Consider the following 26,232-nt stretch of genomic DNA (forward strand, 5'->3'; position numbering starts at 1 on the left):
TTGTGTTCAAATTGGAGAAGCAGAGCAGAATGTCCCATGGAGCCTCCTATGCCCACTAACCCCCATATTACAACTAAAATCTCCAAGGACAAGTCACTGTAATCAGAACCAACATCTAAAAAATAAATCAGGAAATCTAAAACGCAAATATGAGCAAACAACTGGTAATTTCAAAAACTAGAAAGACAAAACTTTGGCAAGGTAACATCTAAGTAAAATAGAAGAACGCCAGAAGAAACAGTTGATAAAGTATACAGAATAATTAAATGTGAGCTTATACCTGAAACCAATATAATATTATATGTCAACTATACCCCGATTAAAAGTTTTTTAAGAATACAACTTTAAAACAAGTGTGAGCTAAAGCATAACCATACTTACATCAGACAAGAAGGACAAAAAGCCAGGGGTACAATAAACAAAGAAATTCATTATATATAATGATAAGACACCAATAGATCAAGAAGATATAATGATTAGAAATACATATACTCCCAACAAATTGGGCCGAAAGTTAGAAGGAAGGAAACAATATAGATCTCAGTGAAAATAAATGAAATAGAGACCAGAAAAACAATAGAAAGGATCAATGAAACTAAATGCTATTCAAAAATATAAACAAAATTGGCCAACCCTTAGCTAGATTATCTAAGAAAAAAAAAACAGAACACATACATAAAAATATTTTTAAAAAGATGTATGAAAACTGATACTACAGGGACACCTGGGTGGCTCAGTGGTTGAGCATCTGCTCAGGTTGTGATCCTGGGGTCCTGGGATTAAGTCCCACATCAGGTTCCCCACAGGAAGCCTACTTCTCCCTCTGCCTATGTCTCTGCCTCTCTCTGTGTCTCTCATGAATAAATAAATAAAAATCTTAAAAAATAAAACATACTACAAAGATACATAGAATCATGAGAGATTACAATGAACAATTATATGCCAACAAATTAAATAATATAGAAGAAATAGATACTTTTCTAGAAATACACAATTCATCAAAACTAGATCAGAAAGAAATAGAAAATCTGAGTAGACCAATTACAAATAAAAAAAATTGAATCAGTAATCAAAAGCTCCCAACATAGAAAAATCCAGAACCACACAGCTTCTCTGGAGAAATCTAGCCAACATTTAAAGAAGAATTAACACCAATCTTTCTCAAACTGTTCAAAAATATCAAAGAAAAGGAACACATCCAAACTCATCCTACAAGGTCAGCATTACTTCTACACCAAAACTAGGTAAGGATACTATGAGAAAAGAAAAGTACAGACTGTGATAAACATCAATATCCCTCGATGAATATAGATGCAAATTTTTTTTGAGATTTTATTTATTATTATAATCATTGGGAAAAAGTTAAGTGTTATCTTTAAGATCAGGGACAAGGCAAGGAAGTCCTTTCTCATCACTCCTATTCAATATAGTAGTGGAAGTCCACCTACAGGAATTAGGCATAATTGAATAAAAGGCATCCAAATGGGGAAAGAGAAATAAATGGTCATTATTTGCTGATGATCATGATGAAACATATGAAACAGAAATAAAGAAAACCATTCCATTTACAATAATATCAAAAACAATAAAATACTTAGAAATAAATTTACCAAAAAAAGTGAGAGCTGTAAAATGGAAACTACAAAATTTGCTGAAAGAAATTGAAGAAGACACAAACAAATGGAAAGACATCACCGTTCATGGATTAGAAGAATTGATAGTGTTAAAATGGCCATAATACTCAAAGTCATCCACAGATTGAATGCAATCTCCAACAAAATAATAAAGACATTCTTCAAAGAAATAGAAGAATTGTCTAAAATTTGTGTGAAACCACAAAAGCCAAAGCAATCCTCAGAAAAAGAACAAAACTTAAGGTATCATACTTCCAGATTTCAAAATATACTAAAAGACATTGTAATGAAAACACTATATGTGAGTGAAAAAAATTTCCAAACAACAATTGGAGTTATTGTTAACACTAACTAATGGAACAGAAGAGAGAGCCTAGAACTAAACTCCAATGCATATGGTTGACTAATATTTGACGATGGAGCCAAGAATACTTAAAAGGAATAAGATAAGCTCTCCAATAAATCATGCTGGGAAAACTAGAGAAACACATTCAGAACAACTAAATTGGACCTCTATATCATACCTACCATAAAAATTAACTCAAAATTGATCAAAGGTTTAAATATAAGACCTAATACCATAAAACTAGAAGAAAATCTAGAGAAGAGGCTTATTGATGTTGGCAATTTTTTTTTGGAAAAGATGTCAAAAGCATGAACAAAAGAAAAGATCAACAAATCGGACTATATCATACTCAAATGCTTGCACAAAATAAAATAAATAATAAAATGAAAAAGCAACCTACACCACAGGAGAAAAATTTTGCAAAACACTTATTGGATATGGGTTAATATTCAGAAGGTATAAAGAACTCCAGTCAACTCAATAACAAAAAAACAAATAATCCAAATTTTAAAAATGGGTGGAAAAACTAGATATCAAGATGTCTAAAAGATAATGATGAGATATTCAACATCACTCATCATCAGGGAATTGTAAATCAAAACCACAGTGAGATATCACCTTACACCAGTTAGAATGGCTAGAATCAAGAAGACGAGAGACAACAGGTGCTGGTGAGGATGTAGTGGTCTGATCACTATGGTAAACAAAATGGAGTTTCCTCAAAAAATTAAAAATATATCACCATACAATCCAGCAATTACATTTCTGGGTATATACACAGAGGAAATGAAAATTGGATTTTGATGAGATATATACACTTCCACATTTGTCATAGCATTATTCACAATAGCCAAGATATGGAAACAACCCAAATGCATGTGAAGGGATGAATGGATAAAAAAGATATGATCAGTCATGATAAAGGAAGATATCCTCCCATTTGTGACAAGGTGGATGGACTTTGAGTACATTATGCTTAGTGAGATAAGTCAGACAGAAAATGACAAATACCATATTTATAACTTATATGTGTAATCTAGAAAAGTTAAACCCCCCAAAAAACAGAAAGTAAAATAGTGGTTACCAGGGAATTGGAGTGTGGATTAGAGTGATGGTATTTCAGGGAACAAAGTTATGAGTATTAAATAAACCATAGAGACCTAAGGCATAGTATAATAGATAGGGACAACAATATTGCACTATAATTATGTAATGTGATAAATACAGCTACAACAGCAGTTATAAAATATATATGTCAAAGTATAGATATGCTGTATGTATACCTTACTTTTATACAAAGTCACACGTCAAAGTTTTTCAATTAAAAAAATGAGCTTACCACATATTTTCAGAGACAGTAGAAGACTACTGCATCCTTGAAAAAGAAATTAATGATCTTACAATATAAAAATAGAGACATTGAAATTTAAAAATTAAATAGTGGGCAGCCCGTGTGGCTCAGCGGTTTAGCGCCACCTTCAGCCCAGGGCCTGATCCTGGAGACCCGAGATGGAGTCCCACGTCAGGCTCCCTGCATGGAGCCTGCTTCTCCCTCTGCCTGTGTCTCTACCTCTCTTTCTCTCTCTCTGTGTCTCTCATGAATAAATAAATAAGAATCTTAAAAAAATAAAAATTAAATAGTTTGTGGAGGAGAAAAAAAAGATTGGAAATGTATTAATGAACTGGAACACTGAGCCCGGTGACCATCCTTGAAAAAAGTATAAAGGGAATAAATAAATGGAAAATATGACAGAAACAAATGTACAAATATAGAATGTACATCTGGAAGTTCCAATGTGTGTGTACTGTGAGTTCTCAAGGATAAAACAGAAATATTGGATAGAGAAAAAAAGCATAATAAAAGAACATATTCCACTATTTAAAAGATCATGAGAAAAATCTTAAAAATATCATGGAGCAAGAAAAATAAATGACTATTTGGAAACGTTTAAGAAAGAATCAGAATGCGATGAGTTTTGAGAAAATATGGTGCAATTTTCAAGTTCCAAGTACAAATTTGTTTAAAAGTAGAACTAAAAGAAAATAATAAAGGCAAACTACAAATCAAGTGCGAAGGCAAAATAGGGCAATTTCATACATTCCATACTTCTTAAACGTTGCCCTCCATGAGTTTCTTTGTTGTTTTTTGTTTTTGTTTTTGTTTTGGTGAGGAGCAACAGAGGGAGAAGGAGAGAGAGAATCCTAAGTGAGCTCCATGCCCGCATGGAGCCCCAAGAGGGCATGATCTCACAACTCTGAGATCATGACTTGAGCTGAAATCAAGAGTCTGATCCTTAACCGATTGAGCCACCCAGGCACCCCTTCACAAGTTTCTTCTAAAAAAATGTATTGAATATGTTTTCTTATTACATAAAATTTGTAGTTAAATTTGATGAATACAGAAAAATAAGACTGAGGTAATGGTTTCATTTTAAAAGGTTAATGTTCATAAACTAATAGATGCAACAAACTTGAAAATTTTGTACTTATGGTAACAAATTTAAATACTAATTAACTATGGGAGAGAATAAATATTATTTCAAAATGTTTTGATAGGTGCATCAGCAAAAATGTTAGAAGAATATTTATTGTCTTAGAAAGGGCAGGTCTCACGTAAATAAAATCCAGCACACCCTTATTGCTCCTTCCACTGACATATATTCTACCCCCCCCCCCCCATTTTAGGAAACACAAAAGGGTGGTCTTACTCTTATTTAGAGGTTGGTGTCTTGAAGATTAGGAATAAAAATGAGTTTTAAATCCACCCTTATTTTTATGGAAAAAAATGATGGCTTTAATCTAAGGATTCTTTCCAACTTGTGAATAGAAAAGTGGATAAAGTAGCAACTGCTACTGTAGAATAGTTACAGGATATTTAGCATACATCATCTTGGTGGTTGAGTTTCTCTGACAGTAGCATAAAAGTTGGCTAACTTGAAAATCTGTTAAAGTCTTTTCAATAAATGCCAGGAACCAATACCATCATCACCCTTTGTTAAATGTGCTTGTAATGGCATTTTTATGATTATTTTGTGTAAACGACTGGGGCTTGGGGAGAATCCAGAACAAGTTCTGTGAACTTCCACAACTCATTATTCCACTTTTCATCCTCCAAAAGAAATGAGATTTTTGCATTTCATACTGTAAGATGTGACTCTGGCCAAGTTTTCCATGATCTTGCAGATACTGATGGTGTTGTACCTCTTGAGGTTGATACATGTCAATGTATTTTCAGAAGCAAAACAGACTATTCATTTTAATTTTGTTACAATCTACATAAGCCCAGACAGATCTGCTTTTTAGTATCTAAAAATAACTTCTGTGTTTTAGTTGCTATATCTTCAAATAATAAGTCTAGATTCCAAATTGTGAAGACTTGACATCATTAAGATATCTCAATGTTATTTATAGATTCAATGCAATTCTAATCAAAACCTCAGTAAATTCTTGTTTGAATATTGAGAAACTGGTTCTAAAGTTTACATAGGAAAGCAAAAGACCCAGAATAGGTAGCATAATACTAAAGAAAAACAAAGTTAGACAAACAGTACTGAACCTCAAGACTTACTATAAAGCTACTGTTATCAAGACAGTGTGGCAGTGGAAAATAATACATGAATATATCCATAGAACAGAACAGAGATCCCAGAAATGAATCTATATACATACAATCCCTTGATTGTTGACAAAGGAGCAAAGGCAATTAAATGGAGAAAATATTTTTTTCAACAAATTATGTTGGAACAACTGGTCATTCATATGCGAGAGAGACAGAGACAGAGAGAGAAAGAGAGAGAGAGAGAGAGATTGACATGGAGTTTATACCCTTCACTAAAATGAACTCAAAATGGATGAGAGACATAAATGGAAACTGCAAAACTATAAATTTCTGGAAGATACCATACAAGAAAACCAAAGAGACAGATTAGGCTAGGACTTTTTGCATACCACACCAAAATACCTGATCTATGAAATAAATAATAGGTAAGTTAAACTTCATTTAAAAAATCTGCTCTGCAAATTACACTGTTAAGACATTGAAAATATGAGACCCATAGACTAGAAAAAATATTTTTAGAACACATATCTGATAAAGGACTTGCTTCCAAAGTATACAAAGGACCTTAAATTCTCTTTGACATTTATTCAAATGATCTGGAAATGTGTGTCTATGCAAAAACCTGCACACTGCTTATAGCAGCTTTATTCATAGTTCCTCAAACTTGAAAGTAACCTAGATGTCCTACTGTAGGTGAATTAACTGTAGCACATCCAGAAAATGGAATATTATTCAGCAATAACAAGAACAAAAAGCTGTCAAGCTATGGAAGGACATGGAGGGACATTAAATGGATATCGTTAAAGGAAAAGAAGTCAGTCTGAGAAGGCTGCATATTGTATGATTGCCACTATATGACATTCTAGGAAAAAAAAATTAGAAACAGTATAAAGTACCAGCAGTTGCCAAGGGCTTGTGAGGAGGTAAAGAGGGATGAATAGCTCCAGCACAGAGGACTTTTATGGCCGTAAAACTATTCTGTATGACACTATAATGGTAGATATGTGACATTATACATTTGTCTATACCCATAGAACTGACAACACAAAGAGTGAATATAATGTAAACTATGGATTTCAGTTAAGAACCATGTATCAATATTGGTTCATCAGTTGTGACAGATGTACCACATTAATGAAAGATGTTGTTTATAGTGAAAACTGTATGTAGGTTGAGGGAAGAAGGATTTTATGGGAACTCTGTACTTTTGGCCCAATTCTCTATGAATGTAAATCAGTTCTACAAAGTAAAGTACTATTTTTTTAAAGTCCATTCTTTTATCAGAAAATCTATTCCATTAATTAACATTAATTAACAATGGCTTCAAATTCATGTAGAGGTTAGTGTGGCTACAAAAGAGCCCACAAAAAAATCAGTGGGACTCACAAATATCATCTCATTGCTTCTGTACACACACAATAATTTTGAGATATTAAAAAAGTTATGTTTAGAATTTGACCTTATAATAAGTTTCCTGTAACCAAATGGCTTAAAAGTAGGTGTATAAATATGCTTACTGTTTCTTCTCATGAACTTCCATATTTTTCTGTTTTATTCAATCATAAAAAAGAATGAAATCTTGCCATTTGCAATGACATGGATGGAATGACATAGTATTATGTTAAGTGACATAAGTCAGAGAAAAACAAATACCATATGATTTCACTCATATGTGGAATTTAAGAAACAAAGCAGATGAACATGGGCGGGGGGAAGAGAGAGAAAGAAACCAGGAAACATAGTCTTAACTATAGAGAAGAAACTGAGGGTTGCTGGAGGGAAAGGTGGATGGGGGAATGGGTTGAATAGATGATAGGAATTAAGGAGGGCACTTGTGATGAGCACTGGTTGTATACAAGTGATGAATCACTAAATTCTACATCTGAAACTAATATTACACTATATGTCAACTAACTGGAATTTAAATTAATTAAAAAAATTAAAACTTTAAAATTTTTAAAAACACTATTTTAAATATTTTACAGAATAGATTCTAATATATTTAGTTTGTAATATTTTATGTTGAATAGTCTGAATATTTGGAATATATATATATACAACGAATATGTAATATATTTAATATAGAATACACATTCATGTAGAATGCATATCCATATACTACATACAGGTATACTTAGAGAGAAAACACATAGAGAACAAAACAGGGAGAAAGGAAAAGTTTCAATCACTTTTAATATTTTAAGCCACTTTGAACATCTTAAAACACTAAATTTTTTAAGATTTCTGTTCTATAATTTAATGCAATGAAAATGAAGTTAGGGTGTATCATCATAAAGAATGTTCAAAAAATTTTTGGAAATGCTGGGTCGACTTATGTTCATAGTTGAAAGGAATTATCTTTAGCCCTTCCTAGCTGTGCTTTGGACACAGGAACCATGAACTCATGTAGCAGTGCCATGGGACCTATGTCCACCTGTGTCACAGGACTTGCTGCTGGCTGCTAAAATATGAGCACTGTTAGGTGGAGGAGGGTCAGTAATGTATCCTCTATTGAGAAGGCACTTTAATAATAAAGAACAACACAAGTCACTCCATGTCATTTACACAGACTTTTATTCAGGGTAACTTACTAATAGGGGATCGCACAGACAATCCAGGCAGCTATGCAACTATTCTTTGCCACCATTCTCGACACAGTCCAGAAATTGACCCACAGCTATTATAGCATGAGGGGCATGGGGTGAGGTCAAAGGGTAGTTATCTGGAGTGGTACCATCTGTGGGTCACTTTAAAGAAGATCAGAACAAGCCTTCCTGCATCTGGTCAGGCTGTACATTAACATCCACTGAGCCTGGAACACATGGCCCCAAGGGAGGTCACTGTGCAGACATGAACAAGACGGAGGGCCAAAGATGGAGTCTGACTTGTCAGCACTCCTACAGGTACAATGGCAGATCCTCCCCCAGTCATGCACCCAGTGTTGCACCAGGATAGCAATACTTGAATATTGCACACTATGCTTTCTCTTTGCTAGAACCAAATAGTTCTGCAACCTGAGGGGAAATTATTGTCTCATGGCATATCTGAGTCCCCTCTATGGAACTTTAATGTGTTGGGCACATCAGTAGGGAAGCCTGAAGTTGCAAGAGCATATTAGAAGTCAAAGAGGAAGGATGATGTCCATGTGAAGCTCTGTTTCACTGCTGACAATTCTAAATTAGATCTGCCATAATTTTTTGGCGTTATTTTACAAGAATGTCTGAGTCTACTCTTTAAGAGCTTAAAATATTTTTTTTTCAATAAACTGAATTTCACTAAATGGCTATGATGAAATCATATATATTTTTTAAAGAAGCAGAATAACATCATTTTAAGATAGCAAACATTCCTTCTTGTTAGCTATTCCATTACTTGATGTTGACATCCAATGAGTCCCTTATCATCATAGGCAATTGCTATTCTTCATGGTTCATCCTTCTTATATCTTTGCAGCTTTTTGGTACAGATGACTCACCTATTTCTCAAGTTTTCATTGCCATATAATCCAAAACATCACAATCTCTTTGTCCTTGCCTTTCCTCTTTATTCACTCTTTGTCTTTTTCTATGATTATCCTCCTTCTGGCCCCCAAATATATGCATGCCATGTTCTTTTTAACACCCCTTTGAACTTACAAAACAATTTACTCATCCTCCCTTTTTGGCATTTATCAGTTTCTCCTTGTATAATTCATTGTGTGTACTGTCTCTCTGTCAAGACTATAAAAATTTTAAGGTCTTAAATTCAATTTATTTTAGAATCATTGTGACCTCCAGAAAAACTGCCTGGGGGGCTCATAGAGCCTCAATAAATATTTGCTTTTAATAAGTGAATTGGTTTATAAAGCAACTTTCTACTAAATAAGTAGAGAGAGCATCATGAATTTAATAATGTAATTATAACATTTGTTCCCCAAGAGAAGGTCAATCTTCCTCCTGCCTTCGATGATTTAAAGCAGGAACAGAGTAGCTGTACTTCAGGAACCCCTCAGGGAAGATAATATTGAACCCTTAATTGCTCAAGAAAAATAATCTAACAGAAGTATTTTAATGGAGAATGAGTCTGAAAAATATATACCCATTCAATCTTCTAATTCTTCTAAAATATATCCCTCGATAACATGGACCAAATATCAGATCATTAAAAAATCATGTTTGTTGAAATATGTATTGATCTCATGCCAGCTATCTGTATTCAAGAAAGTTGAAAGAACCAGTGCTATGTTCAATATATGGGCATTGTTGAGGATGGTGCTCCTGATTTTGTGCAGTATTCTATTCATGGTGACCAACAGAAGAAACTTGACAATGGTCTCAAAACATGGGGAAAAAGGTGTTATGCTATTCAAACGTGTGGCACCTTGAGCAAAATGAGGAAGCTTTAAAGTGGTTGTCCATCTATCTGCTGGTTCTGCCTTACTTTCTATATTTCTTCCTTTATTTCAAATGTTTTCACTTCTTTCTCTAATTCTGCTTGAAGACATACCTCTTTATAAGACACTTCACATTATTTTTGAACAAGTCAGGTTATGAATAAATAAATACAACAAAAATAGACAAGCAAATGAAACCAAAATTAAATTTATTATGTAAGGAAAATGTATAACCCTGGGAACTTTTTAAAGCTTGTTAAGATTTACATTTATAAAACTCTGCGCCACCCCCTGGCATTTTTTAAAGCACCAACATCCAAGGGATGAATGTACCATTTTCATTCCAAATTATCTCTTTATCTCAAAGTAAGCATTGTCATTCGCTTCTTTCACATTTATATTTTAAGAAATGAAATCTATGAGTAACATCTTGAAAATAATATGTTTAAAATAGCTGAAAATGACTTGGAAATATTTTGAATATATATTTCAAAGTCCATATTGCAGATATTTTTTCTTCCAGAAAACAGCATGTTTAATACTTCCAGTAGTCAGAGCTACATGTCTTTGTTAATCTGTTCCTTTCATACACTCCAGCTATGGTTTTAGGTCTAGGGTCTCTGGTGGTAACAACTCCACTATTTGAAATGGAAAGACGGCTCATTAAAAAAAGGATATTTGGCAAAGATATTTTAATTGATACTGTGAGATTTGATGCAAATTTGTTTATGGATAGGAGAAAAGTAGATCTTTAAGAAAATGAGTCAATTTAATATTATGAATTTATTCTTATCTGAAAAAGAATTTGCCATCACTTTTCTTAGCTAGTACCCTTAGATTTTCAGTAAGAAAAACCTCTGAGTATGAGACAACTTGAATAATTGGAGAATCTATTTTAAGAAAAGTCTATTTTAAGAAAGAAAAGGACAGTTAATCCATCCTCTTCTGGAGGCAGGAAATCATACATGGGGGAAGGCTGCAATAGCATGTCAGGAGAGCCAGTTGTAGCCATAGCTTTGCCACTAATTAGCTACAGAAGTTGCTGAAATAAAGATTATTATGTCCTATCTTAATTTAGTACTCTCAAGGTGCCAGCACATTGAGACAAGATTCAATGTATCATCTTATCTAATGATACAATAACCCTAAAAGACTAACACGCATCATATCATGTAATCCTTATCATCAACCTAAGAATTCAGCATTATTATTATTACACCCATTTTCAGATATAACAACCTTAGTTATCCACAGTGAGTAAATATTTAGCTGTATTCCTTTCCTACACTTTGTTAACTACAAAGACTGTGCTCTTCTTCTATCCAGTTAAACCACCTCATTATCAACTGAGACCAAGTTAGAAATCTACCATTTTTCTTTTCTTTTTTTTAAGATACATATTTATTAAATTTTAGCTTGTACATACAATGTGATTAGAGCAGTTTCTTATATATTCTAGGAACCTGGAAGACGACTACATGCAGAGTAGGACACAAAGGTAAAATGTTGTTAAAAGTAAAACACGAACAAAAATGACTTAATTTGGTCTTGTGAAAATTAGAGGTATGATGTTTAACTTGAGGATTATTTATTTCCCTTATATTCATCACATCATCAAATCTCACCTCTCTATTTTCATGTCATATCCAAAGTTATTTTCTGGAAAATTACATAGCACTTGACTCATTGCCAACAAGTTTTCTTTTACTGAGTTCTGATCTCATCCTTCTTCAATTTAAAATTCTGTAATAGTTTTCCATTGTTAAGAGAATAACGAGAAAAGTGTGCCCCTACATATATGTCTAATCATTTAGAATTGTTCCTTCTATGCACTATGCAACCTAGCCTAAATGGGTTCTTCTATTGATCTAGAAACTGCCATAGACATTCTGCCCACTTCTTTGTTGTATTAGTTTTCTTTCTGCATAACAAATGATCAGAGATTTATGGCTTAAAACAAAATTCATTGATTAGCTGATGGTTTTGTAGGTCAGAAGTTCAGGCAGGCTCAGCTGAGTATTCTTATAATCTGAAGGGCAAATTAAGGTGTTGGCAGGGCTGTAATCCTTTCTGGAGGCTCCAGACAATAATCTACTTTCAAGTTCATTCAGGTGGTTGGTCGAATTCAACATCTTGTGTTTGTTGGACTGAGATCCTTGGCCACCTCCGTCTTCTCTCTGGCTTCCTCCTACTTCAGCCAGGAAAGACCTATCTGTTTTTAAGGCCTCGTATGATTAGGTAAACCCTGTTAATCCAGAATAATCATCTTATTTTAAGACCAATGACCTTAGCTACATCTGCAAAGATTCCTTTAGAATGTAATATAACATATTCACAGGTTTCAGAGACTAGGGTATGGACATCTTTGGGGGGTTATTCTGCCGACCGCAGTCATGCAGTTAGATGTATGTGGTTGGCTTGTCCCTCCTTCTTGAACTACAGAACTTTTTTCTGAAATTATCACAAATGTAAAGCCTTTTCAAAATTCTCAGTCAATTGCTTCTTTTTCTATTCTGAATAAATGCCTGTTATATATGGAAAATAGTGCATTTATCTTTTCTAGGTCTTCATTTTCTTAAATAAAAAAATGGCTATGTATCATTAGGACCACATTTATCACTTCATATCTAGAAATATACCAGAAAAATAGTCTGCCTGTATGATCTTAATAATATACTCTCTTTCAAAATTCTTTGGTTTCCTGATTATTTATTTGCTTCAGTAGATACATTATCTATTGGAATTTTTATGATAAGTCTATGAGATAAGTATTGTTATCTTCATTTTATAGATGAGGAAATTGGAGGCTCTGAGACATTAAGTGACTTGCTAAGGTTGAATATCAAGCAGGAAGTGAATCTTAAATATGAAGATATAACTGTGATTACAGTTTATTCCATGACTCTCTTCACATATGTTTTCTTGCAGAGTATAAATCCTATCTGCAGTTTCTGAATAATAGTAACAATTTATCTGAAAATAATATAATGACATTGAAAATTAAACTGCTTTTCTACTGAATGAATGAGGCATAAGCAAAAATCAGTATCAATTGTAGTTTGTAAGCTTTTATTTAAGAAAAATTAGAACATTTAGGTTTAAGAAGGAGGATGGAACATATATATATTCATCTCTTTCCTACACCCAGAATCAAATGAAGCAAAAGTTTAGAGTTCTCAAGGCACCTGGATGGCTCAGTTGGTTAAGCATTTGACTCTGGTTTTATCTCAGGTTGTGATCTCAAGGTTATAAGATTGAGTCGCACATCAGACTCCAGGCTCTGCACTCAGTGGGAAGTCTGCTTGAGTTTCTCTCTCTACCTTTCCCTCAGCCCCTCACCCATTCTCACACACATGTTCTCTGTCTCTCTAAACAAAATATATATATTAGAGTTCTCAAAAGGGGTAAACCCATAAAGATAAAGAAAATTGGAATCAGCAACAGATGAGACATCTCAAGAAAATCCTGGACTATAGATAGAAAATGGAGTGGGGAAAAAAAAGAAAAGAAAAGAAAAGAAAATGGAGTGGAAGAATGTTGACTGGTAGAAGAATGCAACTATAAGGAAGCTGCAAAAGAAGTGTAAGATGTTTTAATCTGGGCTCAAGAGAATCTCTGGATCCAAAGAGGGTATATGATGGAAGTAGGAGTAAGAAACAGGCTGGAAGGTCATTTAGTTGAAAGTGAGTATACAAAACAAATACCTTTCCTCCATTTACACAGCATTATTTTTAACTTCCAAGTGGAAAAAAAATAGAAATCTCTTCATGGTACCATCTAACTCAAATATCTAGTATGACTATTGGTGATCTTGCATTTATCATTTTCTTTTGGTCTTCCCCCTAAAGCCTTATTGGCAAAATCCAACATAGACTTGGTTTCCAATGGAGAAATGTGCTTTGCAAACTCTTAGCAGAATTATAGGAGGGTGGCTCTGAAGCTGAGAAAATAGCTTAAAAAACAGCACACCTCCATGATAATTCATTCTCCTCCTCCACTTTGGTGCAGGATAGGGCTCTACTGTAATTATTAGAACACTCAGAATCATAGAATTATTAACTAATAACTTCAAATATTGATTATATCTGAAAATGTCCTGGCCCTCTTTGATCCAGGCTGGATCTCCTTTATACCCCTCCAAAAGTCCAACATAACTATGCTTCTTTGGGTTCTGCTTTCAGCCCAGTGGCTATACAACTTCAGGGCAAGGACTACAACCAGTCCCCTTCCTCTCTCATCTACCTGGGCTGCCTCATCAGAGCTCCCTTGCTTTATGTAGTGCCTGAAAATTAGCTTACTGCCTGCCTCATAGCACATAAAAACAACATTTTGTTGACCAAATGGCATCAAAGGTATATTTAAAATTCCAAAAAGCTGCATTGTTAATGAAAAATAAATATTTTCATTACATTCAGACAGATCCATCATTACTGAATCAAAATACTTTCCTTCTGTATTGCAAAGAGTGATCATTTTCCAAGTTTTATGAAAGGCAGTTCTTCCCTTTACAGAATTATTCCCATTTAGGATTTTTCTCATGCCCCTCTACTCATATTCAAGGACTTCTAATTATAAAACCAGGAAACAGTTGAATAGAATAATGTAAAGAAATCAAAACAAAAGAATACTGACACGTAATGGAAGTTACTAATTTGTTGGAGGGGATCATTAAACACATTCACTTCTGTTTGTTACAAAGAAACAAGTACTCACTATTATCACCAGCCTATTGTGGACATTGGTTATTTCTTCTTGGAGCCCATCCATCATTCCAGCCAGCAAAGGACATGTATTATTGTCCATTCATTTCCTTTTTAAAGTGTTTTCCTTTATAAAACTAGAAAATGGACCAAATAAACCTTGGCAAAATATTCTACATAAAGTACTGCCTTCTTAATTACATTAAGGAACTTCCTACTCAACATTAAAAATTGATTCACTCAGCATCTTTTCCTGGGAAACTTTTCCCCCTGGCATCACTCTTTAATTCATTTAACATCAATGATGATAGATATATAGAGGATAACTCTAATAAAATATTCCTTGTAAGCTAAAATACCTTTGCGTTGACAAGGAGACAGAAAGTAATCTATTGTAGGGTTATCTTATTATGTTATAATCACTTAAAAATTAATTATCTCTTTATGGCCCTTATGGTTGACTCTATTTGACAAGCACTGAGAAAATCAGAGGTTTTTTAAATGTTTGAGTTGTGTAAGACCTCTCCTACCAAATGTCATCTACTCTATTATCTTATTGTCCAGACAAATAATCTACCCTCAGAAATATATGGGCAACTTGCTCAAATTCAAATAATAATAGTGCTGGGATAAAACCTCCATTTTCCATAATATCATTCAGTGCTCTTCCCAATATGCTATACCAAACCAAACATTTCTTTCTCAGGCCATTGTTTTAAGATTTTATTTTTTTATTCATGAGAGACACAGAGAGAGAGGCAGAGACATAGGCAGAGAGAGAAGCAGGCTCCATGCAGGGAGCCTAATGTGGGACTCGATCTTGGGACTCCAGGATCACAACCTGGAGGGGCCAAAGTCAGGCACTCAACTGCTGAGCGACCCAGGTGTCTGCTCAGGGTGTAAGATAGTGTTCCTTCACTCTCAATTTATCACCCTAATGTGTTTTTGACAATGCAGACAATATCTGAATACCTAAAGCAATGTAGAAGATGAAAAAGAATGAATAATTAAAAGCCATATATTTTGATATTCTGCTTTTGGCAATTGTTCAAACATCATCTCAAATAAAACTTGGTTCAAATTTTCCAATACATCTCAGACCAAACTAGACTATGGCCACAAAACAATAAAAAGGAAAGCAAACATGTATTGAGTGTACTTGGTATATCACATGTTTTATATATGCTATTATCCATAATTTTAAATAACTCTATGAGGTAATTATCATTATATCACTTTACTAATCAGAAAACTAACAGTCATATATGTTTGTCTACACACCTAAGTTCACACATCTTATAAGCCTGAGCACTGAAGTTTGAACCAATGACCTTGTGGTAAAAATATAATATATATATTATATTATACTCTGCCTTATCTCACTAACTGTACAAAGCCCAAAGGAAAGTATAACTAAGTATGGCACAAGGGACAAAATGATCTAGATGATTTAAAAAATCAAATATTGGGCAGCCTGGGTGGCTCAGCGGTTTAGCGCCACCTTCAGCCCAGGACCTGATCCTGGGTTCCCGGCTTCTCCCTCTGCCTGTGTCTCTGCCTCTCTCTCTTTCTCTGTGTCTCTTATGAATGGATGAATGGAATCTTTAAATAAATAAATAAATAAATAAATAAATAAATAATCAAATACCATATCTCTGGGTAAAAAGAGTTCAGTTGAATGGTCTTTATAAATTACTATTAAAACCTCTGCCAGCTAGGTTAGCAACACAGTATAATAGAAAAAGCTATGCTCCTCAAGACATGTTTTCCATTCCTTATTTAGTTTAAGTTCCGCAAAATATTGAGAAACTATAATGTGTCATATTTTGGATGTCTTACTATAAAATGTGAATAAAACTCTAAAGTTGTCCTAACAAGAAATGTGTGATTGGGCACGGCATGTTTGAAAAAGTACTGGTAGGTCACATGTCATGAGGGTAGTATAGCCACAGGATAAGAAAAGGAGCTGGATATTATGTCAGGCTAAGCAATATCATGAAAAATCATTATAAGGAATCTGGTCTTTATTTTTGAGAAGTGAAGTTACGAAGTGATCATTTTTGTTGCAATGCATGAGATGGACTGGATGGAGTGGTTTGAATGAAGGGAAACAGTAAAGAAGTTGTGAAATCAATCCATATTATACAGAAGTAAATTAAAAGTGAATGAGTGGAGATTGAAGAGAAATTGGAAAAATACTTGCAGTGAATATTGAAAGAGGTTGATAATCCATTGGGTACACAGAAAAAGATGATTCAGAGGCAAAACTTGGTTTTATGATTGAGAGTGTAAATATTATTGAGATAAGAATTGCTATGGCCAAATATAAGAAACAACGGATTTTGAATATGGTGGTAGATACTGAGTTCAATTTTAGGCATTTGAGTGCCTCCAGCACATCCTGATGGAGATATTCATAAAGGAGTTGGATAGAAATTTCTGTGAAATAGAGAAGAGGTTGCTGCTAAAACCACACGTTTCTTAATTGTTGGCATTCATTTGTTAATCAAGATCATGAACGTGCGTGAGGTCATATACCATTTAACCTCTCTGAGTCTCTTTCTTGAAAGACATGGAGCTTAGCCTGTGCAGTCTCTAAGGTCTTCATCCAATTGTAGTATTGAATAACTTTGTTAATGGCTGGAAATATCATTTATTATTTGAATTGCTTACCTTCTTACTCTGAAAATCATTTATCTAGACTACTCTTACTTTAATTATATATACATATAGGCAGATATAACAAATTTATTAACTGTTAATTACTTTGATACAGGTAATTATTTTTCCATAATAGGCTATATTTTTCTTAAAAAAATAGTGTTAGTTGAATTAATACTGAATTATTGTTAGTTCTACTGGTTGTTGTTTTGTGAGGCATAAAAATACAAAATGTATGAGATTTGGAAGCTACTGGACAAAGGACAAAGAAGATAATATGAAACTAATACTAGTTTCTTGAGGTAAGCATTAGTAACAGCAGTTTGAGTCAAGTGCTCCCGGAACAGAGTAGAAATGCCTGGCATCATTAGAGGAAAGCTTTCCTAAGATATCAAAGGAGCTATACCTTGAAGAAAAAACAAACAAAAGGGTGAAACTTATTCAAAATAGAGAAAGAACATGAACGAAAATTGTATGCGAACCAAAGAATGTGGCTAAATCTGTAATAGCAAGTTTTCATTAAGGCAAGATTAGGGAGAATGTTCCATCTCAGTCCACAAGTAGATCAGAGCTGGAAAGGTAGATTAGGAAGACATTACCAAGAGCCTTATGTCCCCTTGCTGTGACTGTGGCTTTAACTACAGATTGTGAAGTCACACTGGGCACTTAAATAGAAGAAGGGATCATACTCAAAGTTCCTCTGATTAATATTGCCCTAGTTGTTCTCTCAGATCAACTGAATATACAGTTTCCTGTCTTTCTGCATTCTATAGAATACTTGATCACTATAGAACCCATCTCTGATGACATAGAAACAGACTTGAGCACTGTGCTCCAATTACAAGGTAATGACAATCTATCCCTCTAGGGAGGATAAACATGGTTGTGAAAAATATTTTGTAGAAGGTTGTAAAATTCAATAGAATTTAGGGACACATCATATCAAGATTACTTTAAATATCCTACTAAATGTGTTTTAAACAACTTCTTAACATGTGAGGAATAATAAAAAAATTTCATTTAACATATTGATATAAGTAATTTTATTTTCCAAATATTTTACTGAAATATACAATTTTATTTTATTTTCCCTGACTCAACTCTGGCACAAGTACTTTGGGCTCATTTTCTCCATAGATATATACATGGTGAACCAGTTGCTTCCATTCTTAGACACCATGAACACTTTTGGACACTACCACTGGACCTCTTGGACTTCTGCACTGTTATATCTTACTAAGAGATACACATGTAGAGGAAAGTGGCTAATTAGAAAGGAAACGGTTCTCAGGTAACTGTCACCCAAAGTCACTTGTCTGTTTGGATTCTAAGCTTATAACATAGTCAATTGGGAAAGTAAAGACACAAAACTCACATGGGTGTGGTGCCTGGGTGGCTCACTTAAGTGACCAACTCTTGGTTTCAGCTCAGGTCAACAATATATCAGAGTTGTCAAATCAAGCCCTATGTTGGGCTCCATGCTTACCACAGAGTCTACCTGAGATTCTCTCCCTCTGCCCCTCCCCCACTCACATGCATTTTCTCGTACAAACAAACAAACAAACAAAATCTTTAAAAAGAAAAAAAGACGCAAAACCCACATAGGTAAAGGACAAGTATCCAAAAAATGTTATAAAGAATTATACTATTTCTGGGGGGCCCCGAGTGGCTCAGTCAGTTAAGTATCCAACATAATTTCAGCTCAGGTTATGATTTCAGGGTGGTGATATTGAGCCCCAAGTTGGGTTCCACGTTCCGCATGTACTCTGCTTGAGATTCTCTCTCTCCCTTTGACCCTCCCCTCACTCTCTCTCTCTCTAAAATAAATAAATAAAATATTTAAAAAAAAGAATTATACCATTTCTAAAAATTTACCTGGGATAAAAGCCAAGAGATAGTATGGAGTAAAGCACCTTAATGTGTGCTATTCAAGTAGGAACGAGCTTTAATGCTTTCCTCAAGCAGAGGCTATATACTGTAACTACAAAATTAGTTTAGTAACATAACTCTTAGTCAATAATTTGGAACTTTGGATACTAGAAATGATAAGATTGTGGAGAGAGTAAACTAAATTTGGGAAAAAAACACTTTTTCCAAATTTGTTGAATGGTATAAAAGTGTTTTTTTTACAGATGGCAATTGTAAACAGCTTTTCAAATGAAGGAGTATTGAATTATCAGTTTCTGAGGACAGCCTGGAGCACCTCATTCCTCCCTGCTCTCTGGCAGTGGAATCAGAGTGCTGATCTCAGGCATCACTGCCTGCCTTGTGCTATTCTTAGCCTAATGTTAAGAATGCTAAGCTCATCAGAAGCTAGGAGTATTTGAAATGCTGAATTAGAGACTGACAATCTATCCAACACTGGCACATGAGTGACATTTTAAGCCACTTTCCCTAAATATATTACGTGATGAACAGTGTGGTGCATGCCAGATTGTACCATCTGGGAGTCATCTCTTCTTTGTCTTTCCTTGGTTCTTTGGTTAGAACTCTTACTCTGTAATGTGCCTGGTGCTCCTAATCATAAATCTATGTGTCTGTCTCTTGCATTAGACTGTGAACTTTTTGAAGCAAAGGCTAAGTTTTCTTCCTATTTGTATTATCCCACAGGACACTGCTCATGTGATGAATGCTTACTGAATTGTATTGAATTGCATAATGGAAGTTCTTTAGAAGCTTTCTCAATAATCTCAGGCCTTTGAGTTGGATAAGGCCCTGGGGAACTCTTAGGGGTAATAATACCAACCTCAGGGCTCTAATGTTTTTTAGGGACCCAATAGTGATCTTCCCAATAACTAACATACTTAATCTAAATTTTTTTAGGCACCATTTGCCAGTGCTTTGGGGCTCTTTCAGGTCGTACTCTTTAAAAAATAATGTTGGCTATAAGCAATCTAGCTTTTCTGAATATGAAAGGTCTTCATATTGGTCTTTGAGGATCCAAGCTTTCTTAGTAGTGATGTTGGTTGGGGAGTGACCTCCCATCTTATTCAATTACCAAAAGCATTTGGAATAACATATGACTTATTTAAGGTCTATTTGAGCTTTGCCAATAAACCCAGGAAACCTCTTGTCCTAGACTTAAGTTGAAACTATTATAGAAGAAAACTAGGAAAGATACTGAATCCAGGATGAAAATTATTTTGTTTTTCAGCATGAAAATCAAAATATGAAGCCAAAAATACTCATGAAAAACATATCAAAAAAATGAAAGGAGGGGATCCTTGGGTGGCTCAGCAGTTTAGCGCCTGCCTTTGGCCCAGGGGCGCAGTCCTGGAGTCCCGGAATCGAGTCCCGCATCCGGCTCCCAGGATGGAGCCTGCTTCTCCCTCTGCCTGTGTCTCTGCCTCTCTCTCTCTCTCTCTCTCTCTCTCTCATGAATAAATAAATAAATAAATATTAAAAAAATGAAAGGAGTAACTCATGCAAAACATATACAAAAAAAAAAATGAAAGGAGTAACTGGGTGAGGACTTTCATTGGAAACTCTGAAAGTTTCTTAACGTCACTAAGAAGACATTAAGCTGATATTTGAATGAATGAAACAAGCCAGATGTGGGATGTTCAGAATAAAGAACAAGCAAATAGTAAGAATAGAGTCTACAGAGGCCCTACTTATGGGAACCATCTTGGTCAGTTACAGGGACAAAAAATATGGGACTAGAAGATGCTGGCTGGCAAGTAGATCAGAGGCACAGATGAATTGGAACGGTAGCTGGAACCATGCCACAGAACAAAATCACATTACACTCTGCAAATCAAACTGCCCTCTATTTTCCTTCCAGAGTATCTCAGGCTCCCAAATCGTCATAGCCTGTGGAACATGGGTCCCAGCATTAGTAACGTCCTTACCACATTGAAGTATAACCATTAAACATCCTGAACAAGAAGACCAATTTGGGAGTAGCATGAAGGAATAACTAGAATGGGGACTCAGTCTAGAGAATAGAGACAACTGAGTAGATCTCTCCCTAGAAAAGTCTGCAGAAAGTCTTAAGTTTTTGAGTCCACAGTTCACAATGGGTTAAGAAACAAACAGAAGCCATCCTGAGGTCATGGGCCTTGGCAGAGTCACTGCTGATCAATGGGCCACCTGCTTGCCCAATCAATGCTGCCCTGACGGAGCACTAATAGACCATTCAAAATGTGGTTTCTTCCCTGCAGACACAGCTTTACTGTCGGATGGAAATATATTTTACAAATATTGTTATCTAAAGACAGAAACTCCATCCCTATGAATGCGAAATTCAATCTGAAGGGTCTCTTAGGATAAACAAAAGGCTCTGTGTTCCTTTTGACAAACCCAGAATCAAGAAAATTGAAAGCCTACCTACACCCTTGGAAAATTAAATTCTGATTTAGTTAATGCTCTCCTCATGACTGAAGTGGCTACTTAAGGAAAGATAATGACAGTGTAAGGATGTTTAATTGCTGCTTAATCAGTATCTCTATAGTTCCTGCTGGAAAGAGTTCATGTGTTGGAGGGTAGGGTAGTTAAATAACAAACTGAATGAAATTCCACCATCTCAACCCTAGAGAAAAATCTTACGTGTATCTGAGTAAGACTCACAGACTTACATGGGTTGTTTATAGGCACCTGGGAGCCTGTGTGCTGAACAGGCCCCTCAGAGAGCAGACTGGATGGAGCTGCTGGGAGTCAGATAAGTAGCAGAGCCCACCAGTGTGCTGGGACCAAACTCAAAGCTTGAGCGACCAAGTGCAAAGCTGTAATCACTTTTCCACACTTAACTCTCATATTAATATTTCTAAATGGATGAACAGATTTTTCTTGGTCTTACATCAAGCTAGAAAACATCCTGATGATGTTTGTTTTATATGGCAACCCTGGAATCCAGGCTAATACCAACAGTAACACAAAGCTGGTCAGGATTAGGGATGTAGCCAGGGGCTGAAGAAGGACGTTTTTCCCTAAGCTTCTATAATTGGCCAATAAAGGTGTTAAGTCTGGGAATATTGGGAACATTCTTTACTGTCAAAGCTAAATCTAACTTCATCATTGGACATTGTTGGGCATTGTAGCCTTGTTCACTATCAAATCCGCAGCATCCAGCACAGTGTCTGGTACATATGTAGACACTTGGCAATTAACTGTTGAGTTAATTACTGTGCACATCTAGATATCACTAACATATTTTGAGGAATTACAACATGTTGGAGGGTTGTTGTTTTTTCCATGATACCCAGTATGAAAATAAAACAGAAAGAAGTCTCCACATCATAGTCCCTCCAATAAAATATACGGGGGCCCCTTGCTCTATTCAGACAGTGTGAATAGAAGGCATTTACCATTTCCTTGCAGTTTGAGTCCTCTGGGATGAGAGGAAGAGCAAGCAACAAGCAGCCAAGCAGCCATCTCTTATTTGCAGCTTTGTGCTTCAGACTGCAAATTAGATATTTTCTGAAGGATTAAGGCCTGTCTTGGGCAGCCAAATACAGGATCAGCTAAGACTCATGAATTCAACCTGTTGGTGAAGATGTTTAACTGCTTAAGGATACTATATTCATCCTCAAATTTAAGGCTAAACAATTTTTAGGTAAATACAAACATTCATAGCATCACATCATGACAAATATGAGTGATTTTGAGATAAAATAAAATTCACTTATTTATAGTAAGCATGGAACAATTAAATACAGAACTGCTGGGCACATCCTCATAGGAAGTATTTTTGGAAAGCAGAATGATATCTTCTAGACTCTTCCTAGTAAAAATGAAGTCCCTGGATCATGATCTTGGCTAACAAGTAGCTGCATGATCTGGGAGTTTCTTAGGAATACAATATCTCCATTCTGCAATCTTATTCCAGATCTGCTAAATCAGAATTTACATTTTAATAAGATCCCTTGGAAATTCATGTGCATATTAAAGTTTTAGTAGCACCACTTTGGGTTCAAATTATTACCCCCAGCTGGGTAACTTTCAGGAAGTTGATTAATGTTCTCTTGCCTCAGTTTCTTTCTGTGGAAGCTGCAGATGATAATTAAATTACCAACTTTATGTGCTGAATGAAGATAAAATGAAACAATGAACATACATTGCTCAGAGCAGGGTCCAGAATCTTTCAAGTACCCAATAAATACCAATTATTATTACATTTTGGCAAAGGAAAATATTTTAGTCCAAATTACTAAATCCAGGAAGGTTTTGGGTTTTTTTACATGGAAGTTGGGAGTCACCAAGGAAAGAATTTTTTTATGATTTTATTTATTTTTGTGGGAGAGAGCTCTAAAGGACAAGAGAGGGAGGGGCAGAGGGAGAGGCAGACTCCTGGGTGAGCAGGGAGCCCGGTGCTTGACTCGATCCCAGAAACCTGAGATCTTGCTTTCCTAATATTCAACTGATATAATTTTGTTTTCTTTGCCTGTATGTAGAACAACGGGTCTATGCTCCTTCCTGCTACAGCAGTTGTCATGTTTCCCAGACATGTTAGGGCAGTTAGAGGATTTTCCCAAGCATAAGTTATCTTTTGTTCTTGCTTTGCACACACAGCTTTGTGCTCCAGTTGTAAGGAAGCTTACAGTTTTGCCTGATGTGAGTGGGCTTGTTGTATGGGAATGGCTGATGTAGGTGGCCAACCTATAGTAGGCATAGTTGGTTCACTGCACAGATTCCCTTTACCAGATTGGTGGCATTCATCTCCAAGCTTCCCCTTGTCTTCAAATTACCCCAGGTCGACAGAAACTACTCGGCAGTTTACTTCTTGCAACCTCCCAAAAAATAGCTCATGGCAATGAATGAGTGATCCAAGGGCATCAAAGTGGGGCAATTCATGCTTTGAGGCTCCATTGGATCTAGGATCAGGAAGCCTTATCCTCAAGAAGCTCTTTCTTTTGCCCCATCTTGTTTCTCTCACGTCTGCTTCTCCTGAGATCACTCTCACAATAAATTAAGGTTCTGCTTCCAGGAGGTCCCACCTTAGATGAGATTAGACAAACTGGAACAAGATGGAACCATGACCAGAAAAGAGACACAATCAGACAGATGTCTCAGAGAGTTTAGTGAGGACTATTTGCTATTCGGTTGTGATATATGCTGTAATATATCATCTAAGTCTGTATGCTTAACTATTGGAGAACTGAAAATATTTTATTTGATATTTAAGTTCAAATTGATGTATTTGTTTTCTTTATAAATACCTGTATTGAACTAAAGATACATATTTAGTTATGTGGTGATATCTGGCTGACCTGTATTGAGGTAAACACCCTGGTCTTCTGATGGGCTATGCTTTGGTGACATGGATTTGAAGGTATGATACCTTCCCAGGGGGACTCCTGTGGTTAGCAAAAGTCCCCATTCAAAGATGCACTCCTCAAAGGCTCCTTTATTCTTCTTGAATTATGACAATATTTTATCTTTTGAATTATTAGAAAAAGTATAAACACTGCACATTTCCAATAATAATCTCTAATTACTCACCTGACTGTGAGTACTTTGAAAGGAAACACTTCATCTCCTTTATTTATATAAGACAATACTGAGAATAATTCAGATAATATTAAAATTACTGATGAAAAGTTGATGACAAGCTCAAATTCTAAAAACTTAAAATATTTTGGGATCCCTGGGTGGTTCAGTGGTTTAGCGCCTGCCTTCATCCCAGGGCGTGATCCTGGACACCCGGGATTGAGTCCCACATTGGGCTCCCTGCATGGAGTCTGCTTCTCCCTCTGCCTGTGTCTCTGCCTCTCTCTCTCTCTCTCTCTCTCTCTCTCTCTGTCTCATGAGTAAATAAATAAAATATACAAAAAATTAAAAAATATGTAAACTTAAAATATTTTATAATATAGACTTTAGGAAGAAAATTTTTTTCCACAGGTAATTTCTAAATTGTTTTTTAATGATATGTGTTATAAGCTTTCACAGAGACATTTATCTAGTGGCTAGTAGGAGAATTTTGTAAGAGATTCAAAGGAAGGCTTCCTTTTCCTTAATGAAAACACTTAGCCAGAACATATATGGAGATAAGTTCTGGGATGCTTGGGAGGCTCAGCAGTTGAGCTTCTGTCTTGGGCTCAAGGTGTGATCCCAGGTCCTGGAATCCAGTCCCCTCAGGATGCTTGCTTCTCCCTCTCTCTGCATCTCTGCCTCTCTGCCTCTCTCTGTGTGTCTCTTGTGAGTAAATAAATAAACAAATCCTTAAAAAATAAAAGAAGTTCTGCAATTAGCAAAAATTATGCAGATCTGGTGAACTTACTCTAAACCTGAGCTAGTACTAACAAGAATAATTTGAATACTGTAATTAAAAATTCTTAACACAGACTTCACAAAGACTTCAAGAGTATATTTGAAGAGCTATTTTCCTATATCATACTGAATAGTTTTAAGAAATTACTCAGAAAATATCAAAATCATGTTGTAGGTTTCCCAGCATTAGGAATGTATAGGAGCTTGGGGATGTGGTTGCTCACTGGACCTGGTATCACAACTACTACTTCTGCTGACTGAAATATGAACTACTTTGAGACAAACTGACTTATGATTTTTGTCTTCACCTAGTACCTTGTGGTTCTTTACATTATTTGAAAAAAGATGTTTGTATCTCTGACAGTAATATTAGTCTTTTTTTCTTTCTCTGTTTTTGGGATATGGGGAAAAGGAGAAAAAGCTGCTATCCAAAATTTTATGAAAAGAAAACCAAAAGAGAAACAAAAACAAAAAACCACAGTAATAGCACAACATTTTTTTTTTACAAACTTAAGTTTTGGAGGTATCTTCTGAACTCTTGTGCTCTTTTATCTTAGAGTCTCTAGATGTGTTCTGCTTCATGGAAGACTTTATGGTTAGTGAGACCAGACACTAATAAAAGTTCTACCAGAGCATGAATAAGGTATAAGATTGGTTGTGTTTTAAAAAAAAAAAAATGCTTTCCTGGATGAACTTGATGGTCAGTTGTAAAATGACCCTGCTGTGGAATGCTTATAAAGATATATATTTTT

General features: G+C 35.3%; 1 long non-coding RNA gene across 3 annotated transcripts in view; it reads left to right on the plus strand.

The window, feature by feature from the left end:
* The first annotated feature begins 17,863 nt into the window (after positions 1–17,863).
* Positions 17,864–26,232, plus strand: part of LOC140614290 (uncharacterized) — a 57,505-nt gene continuing 49,136 nt past the window's right edge. Inside the window, exon 1 of one of the 3 annotated variants that reach the window (XR_012015182.1) lies at positions 17,864–18,117. This is a non-coding gene — a long non-coding RNA (uncharacterized lncRNA). The remainder of the gene's footprint in view (positions 18,118–26,232) is intronic. The other 2 variants (XR_012015181.1, XR_012015180.1) reach the window with 2 other exon arrangements.

The sequence above is a fragment of the Canis lupus genome, chromosome 22 (genome assembly GCF_048164855.1).
Source record: "Canis lupus baileyi chromosome 22, mCanLup2.hap1, whole genome shotgun sequence".
NCBI lineage: Eukaryota > Metazoa > Chordata > Mammalia > Carnivora > Canidae > Canis > Canis lupus.